Source organism: Pan troglodytes, chromosome 1, assembly GCF_028858775.2.
Source record: "Pan troglodytes isolate AG18354 chromosome 1, NHGRI_mPanTro3-v2.0_pri, whole genome shotgun sequence".
Classification (NCBI taxonomy): Eukaryota; Metazoa; Chordata; class Mammalia; order Primates; family Hominidae; genus Pan; species Pan troglodytes.
Window position 1 is genome coordinate 25,080,466 of NC_072398.2, and position 9,749 is coordinate 25,090,214.

The following is a 9,749-nucleotide window of genomic DNA, read 5'->3' on the forward strand; positions in this document are numbered from 1 at the left end:
CATTTTTTTATTTTTATTTTTTGAATCTCAGATTTTCAAGATGAAAAGTTCTGGAGATAGGTTGCATAACAATGTGAATGTATGTAATACTCCTGAACTGGACACGTAAAAATGGTAACAATGGGCTGGGTGCGGTGGCTGATGCCTGTAATCCCAGCACTTTGGGAGGCCGAGGCGGGTGGATCACCTGAGGTCAGGAGTTTGAGACTAGCCTGACCATATATGGTGAAACCCCATCTCTACTAAAAATACAAAAAAAATTAGCCAGGTGCAGTGGTGGGTGCCTGTAATGCCATCTACTTGGGAGGCTGAGGCAGGAGAATTGCTTGAACCCGGGAGGCAGAGGTTGCAGTGAGCTGAGATTGCGCCATTGCACTCCAGCCTGGGCAACAGAGTGAGACTCTGTCTCAAAAAGAGAAAAAAAAAATGGTAACAATGGTGTATTTTATGTTCTTTGTATTCTATGATAATTTTTTTTTTTATTTCTTAAAAAATAAACTCAGACAATAGTTTGGGCAGCAAGCACCGACTGCCATGGTTTGGAACAAGTGTGACCTGTGCTCTGACTGCTGGCACTGTCCCAAATGACTGACTCCTGTAGCTTGGTGTTCCCAGTGGCATCAGTAACCAGCATAACCACAACCCCTGCAGTGAGTGACAGTGCTTTTCCCATCTGATTTCCAAGGCATCTCAAGGTCCCGGGAGGGAGGTAAGAAAACATAGACAAGATAGATAAAGGAAACCAGCCCAGGGAAGGTAATTTGCTTCAGTCACACTGGCAACACAACCTGTCTTTCTTTCCTGTCCCTGGCTCTGAGATGCCTAAGGGGCTGCGCTCCCAAGTCGGGGTTCTTCCTGGGCCCCCGGCCACCGGGTTTGACACTGGTGGCTTATTAAACAGCTGCTCATCATCCCCTGGTCATGAGGAGGGGGAGTCAGTGACTTGAGGCACTCACAACATCCAGATTCCTATTGGCAAACAGGACCCCAGGCCGAGGAGTTCTGCTTGCTTGTCCTGGGATGGCCATCTGATGATCTCAGCTGGGCTTTGCAGAGGGCTGTGGTTTGGAGAACTGTTTCTGAGCCAGCTCTGAAAACTATTTGGTTAAATGTGAGCTCCAGGCCACAGACTCCTGTTCCTGCTTTCAATTCTGCATTCTCCTGACCATTGGAGTGTGGAAGTAGCTTGGGGTGTTCATGGGCTGCCCCTCCCCCAACCCACACCCCCACCCTCACTGAGAGCCACTGCTTGGCCTGCTGCCTGTGTTCCTGGGAGTGGGAGGGTTCATATTATCATTAGAAAAACCCATCAGTTATACTAAGTAGAAAGCGGGCTCTGAATTTGAGGAAAATTATCATTGTAAAATCCTTTTTAAGAAATACAAACTTTGGGCCGGGCATAGTGGTTCACGCCTGTAATCCCAGCACTTTGGGAGGTTGAGGTGGGCAGATCACCTGAGATCAGGAGTTCGAGGCCAACGTCATGAAACCCCATCTCTACTAAAAATACAAAAACTAGACAGGCGTGGTGGCGTGCATCTGTAGTCCCAGCTACTTGGGAGGCTGAGGTGGGAGAATCGCTTGAACCTGGGAGATGGAGGCTGCAATGAGCAGAGATCGCGCCACTGCACTCCAGCCTGGGCTATTGAGTGAGTCTCCATCTCAAAAAAAAAAAAAAAAAAATACAAATATTGGCCAGGTATAGTGGCTCACTCCTGTAATCCCAGCACTTGGGAGGCTGAGATGGGAGGATTGCTTGAGGCCAGGAATTTAAGAGTTCAAGGCCTTTCTCTTAGCCGGGCTCAGTGGCTCACACCTGTAATCCCAGCACTTTGGGAGGCCGAGGCAGGTAGATCACTTGAGGTCAGTTCGAGACCAGCCTGGTCAACATGGTGAAACCTGTCTCTACTAAAAATACAAAAATTAGCCAGCCAGGTGTGGTGGCGGGTGCCTGTAATCCCAGCTACTCGGGAGGCTGAGGGAGGAGAATTGCTTGAACCTGGGAGGCAGAGGTTGCAGTGAGCCGAGATCGTGCCATTGCACTTCAGCCTGGGCAACAAGAGCTAAAGGAAACTCTGTCTCAACAACAACAACAAAGAGTTCACGAACAGTCTGGGCAACATAGTGAGCCCGGACCCAGTCTCTTTTTTTTTTTTTTTTTTTTTGAGACACAGTCTCCCTGTGTCACCCAGGCTGGAGTGCAGGGGCGCAATCTCGGCTCCCTGCAACCTCCTCCTACCAGGTTCAAGCAATTATCCTGCCTCAGCCTCCCAAGTAGCTGGGATTACAGGTGCACGCTATCATACCCAGTTAATTTTTTGTATTTTTACTAGAGATGGGGTTTCACCGTGTTGGCCAGGCTGGTCTTGAACTCCTGGCCTCAAGTGATCAACTCACCTTGGCCTCCCAAAGTGCTGGGATTACAGGCATGAGCCACCACGCCCGGCCCAGTCTTTTTAATTAAAAAAAGAAAAAGAAAAATGCAATGTCATGGACTTTGAATGTAGACATTGGGTTAGAATTTTGGCTGTATGACTTTAGACAAGTTACTTATTCCTTCCTATTAGTTTATTTTCTTGGCTGCAAAATGAGGATAATACCAATGTAAGGATGAAACAGTCCATAAAGAGATGAGCACAGGCCCCGGCACTTGGCAGGAGCCCCATCAATATTGTCAGCCCCCAGTTAGGATTCTCTAGGAATAACCAGACTCGTTGTATGCATTGTCCTTTGGTTCTCAAAAACAGTTTGGCCTCTTAGTATAGAATTCTGTGAGGTAGGTTAAAGTTCTTCTTACACCCTTGCTTATGTTATTAATTTACTCAGCAAACTTTCCCAGAGCCAAGGTAACCTTTAGAGCAGTCAGGTACAAATGGGTCTGGAGCAATGTTACTCTCTTCCCTGGCAGTGCAGTCATGAGCCTGAGCTGGCTGCAGAGAAGAGCTCACTGCATCTCCCTGGAATGTGGGGAGTTGACTGGGGAGTGGATGGGGCCCAGCCCTCCCCAGAGAAGAATATCTTTCTGATCACTGCCATCTGTGGTGGGGCATTCAGACTCCAGGATTCCCAACTGGACGGCAGCAATCCCTCATTTCATACGTGACCAGACGGAGGTTCTTTGTGGATATGTAATTGATGGGTGGTGGTGGTATGGCAAGGGCTGGGGCTTAGAGTGAGGCTGGTTCAAATCGGGTTCTGGTTCTGCCACTACTCAGAGATCAAGCTGGCCAACTTGATGCAAGTTACCTAACATCCTTGATTCTCAGTTTCCTCCTCCCTAAAATGAGGATAAGATTATCTACTTTACATTGTGTGCGTTACAAGGAGATCATATTTTGATTAAAATAGGGAGTGTCATTTTCGTGATATTTGCTTACACTTGTCTCTGATCCTTTTTTTGGGGGGGAGTGGGGGGATGGAGTCTCACTCTGTCTCCCAGGCTGGAATGTAGTTGTGGCGCAGTCTCTGCTCACTGCAACCTCTGCCTCCCGGGTTCAAGCGATTCTTGCACTTCAGGCCTCCTGAGTAGCTGGGATGACAGGTGCGTGCCACCAAGACAGGTATGCGCCACCAAGACCCTGTCTCAAAAAAAACAAACAAACAAACAAAAAAACTTTCTTTTTTTTTTTTTTTTGTGAGACAGAATTTTTGCTCTTGTCACCCAGGCTGTAGTGCGATGGTGCTATCTTGGTTCACTGCAACCTCTGCCTCCCAGGTTCAAGTGATTCTCCTGCCTCAGCCTCCCAAGTAGCTGGGATTACAGGCGCCCGCCATCACACCTGGCTAATTTTTGTATTTTTAGTAGAGACAGGGTTTCACCGTGTTGACCAGGCTGGTCTCAAACTCTTGGGCTCAAGTGATCCACCTGCCTCGGCCTCCCAAAGTGCTGGGATTATAGGCATGAGCCACCACCCCCGGCCTTAAAAGAACCCACTTTCTACACTCTCTAGCCTATTTAACAGCCAGCATAGAGGAGAAAAGCAGATTTCTTTTTTTTTTTTTTTTTTTGAGACGGAGTCTCGCTCTGTCGCCCAGGCTGGAGTGCAGTGGCGTCATCTCGGCTTACTGCAAGCTCCGCCTCCCGGGTTCACGCCATTCTTCTGCCTCAGCCTCCCGAGTAGCTGGGACTACAGGCGCCGCCACTACGCCCGGCTAATTTTTTTGTATTTTTAGTAGAGACGGGGTTTCACTGTGTTATCCAGGATGGTCTCGATCTCCTGACCTCGTGATCCGCCCGTCTCGGCCTCCCAAAGTGCTGGGATTACAGGCGTGAGCCACCGCGCCCGGCCGAAAAGCAGATTTCTTAACCTGTGTTTATGGTGGCTAAGGAGGGGAGACTACAGTTCAAAGTAAGAAGGGAATGGGACAACCCCTTGTGCCAAAATATATATATACATCTCAGCTACCTAATGGGAGGGGAATGTAAGGCTTAAACCACCAAGTAGAAAAATGAAGGGCTATTCTGGGTGTTACTGGCCCCTCTGTGAAGACTGTGAGAGGAGCCCTTGGTAATACACTAATAGGGGAGGGAGATTATACAGGCCCTCCTTGGGTTAGCAAATTGCTGACCTGCAAGGATTTAGAACACAACATTGAGGGCAGCTCAATTCCTCCAGGCCTTTTCCACAAAGCATCTATTGTATTTCTTTCTCAGGGATTACTAATACAGGGAAGTATACCTAGTAACCGGGAGATCCACTCTTGACTCCATAAAAAAGTGACTTATGTTTCTTTGGGTTCCACCTTTCTTCCCAGACGGTGCTGTCTGTTCAAACACTCTCATGCAGCCAGGGTTACAGAGAACTCCCCAGGACACTGTCCTCACCCTTGCTTTTTGTTTTTGTTTTTGAGACAGGGTCTTGCTCTATCACCCAGGCTGGAGGGCAGTGGCATGATCTCGGCTCACTGCAGCCTCTATCTCTTGGGCTCAAAGGATCCTCCCACCTCAGCCTCCCAAGTAGCTGGAATCACAGGTGCATGCCACCACACCTGGCTAATTTTTTTTTTTTTTTTTGAGAAGGAGTTTCGCTCTTGTTGCCCAGCCTAGGGTGCAGTGGCACAACCTTTGCTCACTGCAACCTCCAACTCCCAGGTTCAAGTGATTCTCCTGCCTCAGCCTCCCAAGTAGCTGGGATTACAGGTGCCTGCCATCACACCTACCTGATTTTTGTATTTTGAGTAGAGACGGGGTTTCGCCATGTCGGCTAGGCTGGTCTCGAACTCCTGACCTCAGGTGATCCACCTGCCTCAGCCTCCCAAAGTTCTGAGATTACAGGCTTGAGCCACCATACCCGGCCAATTTTTGTATTTTTTTTTTTGAAACAGAGTCTCGCTCTGTCACCCAGGCTGGAGTGCAGTGGCGCGATCTCGGCTCACTGCAAGCTCCACCTCCTGGGTTCACGCCATTCTCCTGCGTCAGCCTCCCGAGTAGCTGGGGCTACAGGTGCCCGCCACCACGCCCAGCTAATATTTTGTATTTTTAGTAGAGACGGGGTTTCGCCGTGTTAGCCAGGATGGTCTCCATTTCCTGACCTCATGATCTGCCCGCCTTGGCCTCCCAAAGAGTGGGCCACCGTGCCTGGCCTTTGTATTTTTTATAGAGGTGGGTTTTTGCCATTTTGCCCAGGCTTGTCCCGAACCTCTGGGCTCAAGCAATCCTCCTACCTCAGTTTCCTGAATAGCTGAGACTACAGACATGAGCCTCCACACCTGGCCTGCTTTTGGACTGGTGTACCAGTTCATACATGCCTGTGATAGCAACTGCATTCTGAACTGCAGGGATGCATTTACTTGTCAGCACCTGAAACCTTCCTCCTGAGTTGAGTCCAATTATCAGCTTCATGTGCCATCTGCCAATCCAGATGAAACTTGGCAAATACAAAGCTGTTCATTTCCAGGTGACGCTCCCCACCTTATTTTTCCTCCACCGTTTCATTAACAAAAGCTCCTGCATGATCAGACCTGTGTATCTATCCATCATCAAATCCTACTCCTTTTTCAACACTGGGACCCTCCTGAGGCTGTCCCAGCCCTGCGTTTGCTAGCACACCCTGCAGGCATGACCCTCGCTGGGCTCTGATCAGCCTTCAGGCCTCCACTCCAGGTGTCACTGCTCTGTCTCCCCTCTGCTCTCAGAGCCTCCTCTGCCAGGCCCCTCGGCCATGCTGGCCCTCTGTCTCAGAAGTCAATGTACTGAGCAGGTCTTAGGGATTTATTAATGATGCTCCTGGGGCTGGAGGCAGTGGCTAACGCCTGTGATCCCAACACTTTGGGAGGCCGAGACAGGAGGACCACTGGAGTTTAGGACCAGCCTGGGGAACACAGTGAGACTCTGTCCCTATACAAAATAAAAATAGGGGCCAGGTGCAGTGGCTCACATCTGTAATCCCAGCACTTTGGGAGGCTGAGGCAGGCGGATCATAAGGTCAGGAGTTCGAGACCAGCCTGACCAACATGGTGAAACCCTACCTCTACTAAAAATATTAAAAAAAAAAAAATTAGCCGGACATAGTGGCAGGTGTCTGTAATCCCAGCTACTGGGAAGGCTGAGGCAGGAGAATCGCTTGAACCCGGGAGGTGGAGGTTGCAGTGAGCTGAGATCACACCACTGCACTCCAGCTTAGGTGATAGAAGCAGACTCCATCTCAAAAAAAAAAAAAAAAAAAAAGCCAGGCATGGTGGTGCACGCCTGCGGTCCCAGCTACTCGAGGCTGAAATGGGAGGATTGCTTGAACCTAGGTGGTCAAGGCTGCAGTGAGACATGATCCCACCACTGCACTTCAGCCTGGGTGACAGAGCCAGACCCTGTTTCAAAATAATAATAATAATAATAATGTTCTTGGATTTCAAGGGCACAGTTTTTCAGAGCCTTCCTAGCCCTAGGTCATCAAACTGTTCTTGCTTCCTTCCAAATGGCTAAGGCTTCTAGAAGATTTTCCTAACAAGAAATACATGAACTTGTCCAAAGAGCTTCCAAGAGGAATAGCATAAAGAATTGGCTTTAACACACATAGCTTCAGGCCCTGGCCCATGTTGTGTGACCTCAGGCTAGTTACTTGCCTAACCCTGTTTCTTCCTGTGAAAAGTGTGGGAGACAATACCTACCTTCCCAGGCTGCCGTGGATTAGCACAATATTTGCACGTACAGCCTGGCAGAGCACTCACCCTGATCAGCGATAGCAATGTGTGCCCTCTACTCAGTCCCAGCCACATCCTAATTCTCCTGTTTTAAGTCCTTTCTTTCTTAACATGTACCTCCCAGCACTAGAGCATTAGCTCCTTAATTTGGGGCAACATTTTGTCTTTGTATCCTCACTGCCTAGTGCAAGCCTGCCAAAAGCATCTGTAGAATGAATAAATGAATACATAAATGCATTTTTTGCATGGATTTAAACATTAATGTTTCATATTTGAATTTTAGATTCAAGAGTTGGAAAAAAACAGAGACCTAGCCAAAATGCTGGCATACAGGAAATGGTTAATGAGGCAGTAACGTATGTAGTAATAGGAACATGTGTTTTTCATTCTCATTACTGTTTCAGGACTAGGCTCATAATGTAAGCCAAATGGAATATGGTTAAGGGTTTTGGGTCTGGAGTCCACAGAGTCTGCATTTCAGGTTCAGCTTCTGCAGTTTACTAAGTGTGACCTTCGGCTAGTTACTTAATCTCTCTAAGCCTTTTCTGTCATCTACAAAATGAAGATATTAATAGTACTGCTTATAGCATATAAATGTTGAGACTTAAATACAATAAATTGTGGTTCATAGCTGTAATCCCGGCACTTTGGGAGGCTGAGGTGGTTGGATCACTTGAGCTCAGGAGTTTGAGACCAGCCTGGGCAACATAGCGAAACCCCATCTCTACAAAAAATACAAAAATTAGCTAGGTGTGGTGGTGTACACCTGTAGTCAGTCCCAGCTCCTTGGGAGGCTGATGTGGGAGGATTGCTTGACCCTGGGAGGCGGAGGTTGCAGTGAGCTGAGATTGCAACACTGCACTCCAGCCTGGGCCACAGAGCAAGACTCTGTCTCAAAAAAAAAAAAAAAAGGAACAACAACAAAAAAGTACAATAGTTCATGTAAAACACTTGGTACAGGACTCAGTGAAAAGTAAGGATTCTCATTGAATGTCCATTATTTGTAGCATAAAATACTTTTACCTAAAGATTATACAAGTGCCCTGTCTTTGGCTGTGTTTTTGTCTTAGAAAAAGCTTATCAAGTTCAAGGACTCTCCCTGCTGGTCTCTCTCCATTTATCAAGCACTTACTTTAAGTCAAACACCCTGCTAGGTTTGGGAAACAGAAATAAAAGATGTGTCCTGCTCTTAAGGAGTTACAACTTATGGAGAAACAGTGCCTATTTACACAATGGTATGATTAGGGCCATGAAGAGATAATCATTGGTTCTCAAAGTCAAAAAAATTGACACCTGACCTGCTGGGGACTGGGGGTGGGTAACAGAAGGCTGGTGTGAGCCTTGAAGGTGTGAAACTTTGAACCAGAAGAGAAACGGAGAAAGGAGTTTACACTAGAAGGGAGAACTCATGCAAAGCTACTGAGTGATTTCTTAGGACTGTCTGAGACGGGATCTCGCTCTGTCACCGAGGCTGGAGTGTAATGGCGTGCAATTTCAGTTCACTGCAACCTCCGCCTCCTGGGTTCAAGAAGCGAAACTCCAGCCGTGGGCGGTGGCTCAGGCCTGTAATCCCAGCACTTTGGGAGGCCAAGGCGGGCGGATCACGAGGTCAGGAGATTGAGACCATCCTGGCTAAGACGGTGAAACCCCATCTCTACTAAAAATACAAATTAGCCGGGCGTGGTGGTGGTCGCCTGTAGTCCCAGCTACTCGGGAGGCTGAGGCAGGAGAATGGCGTGAACGCGGGAGGCGGAGCTTGCAGTGAGCCAGATCGAGCCACTGCACTCCAGCCTGGGCGACAGAGCAGGACTCCATTTCAAAAAAAAGAAAAAAAGAAGCGAAACTCCTACCTCAGCCTCCTGAGTAGCTTAGGACCACAGATGCACACACCACCAGGCCCAGATAATTTTGTTTGGAGTTATTCTTTAGAGGTTATGGGGCCCAGCCTTCTTACTGCCCAGATTCGTAGATCTCTTAAAGAATGGATCGAGTTGGCAGATGGGAGCCAGAATAATCGGGATGCCTGCTACGAAGACTGAAACTTCCATTCAGGAAAGAAGTGGTTATGTAAGTGGAGACTGGAGTTTTGGAGAGGGATGACAACCCACTCTGTGCATCCAGCAGGTAGTGAGAGGTCTGAAGTGATAAATTTGGAGGTTTTCAGCATTTACATGGCAGCTGCAGCCATTGGCTAAAGTTCTTTTTGTTGTTTTTTTTTTTTTGAGACGTAGTCTCACTTTGTCGCCCCGGCTGGAGTGCAGTGGCTCGATCTCGGCTGACTGCAAGCTCCGCCTCCTGGGTTCACGCCATTCTCCTGCCTCAGCCTCCCAAGTAGCTGGGACTACAGGCGCCGGCCACTACACCTGGCTAATTTTTTGTATTTTTTACTAGAGATGGGGTTTCACCGTATTGGCCAGGATGGTCTTGATCTCCTGACCTCGTGATCCGCCCACCTCGGCCTCCCAAAGTGCTGGGATTACAGGCGTGAGGCACCGCGCCTGGCCTTTTTTTTTTTTTTTTTTGGAGACGTTGTCTTGCTCTGTCGCCCAGACTGGAGTGCAGGGCGTGATCTCGGCTCACTGCAACCTTTGCCTTCTGGGTTCAAGGGATTC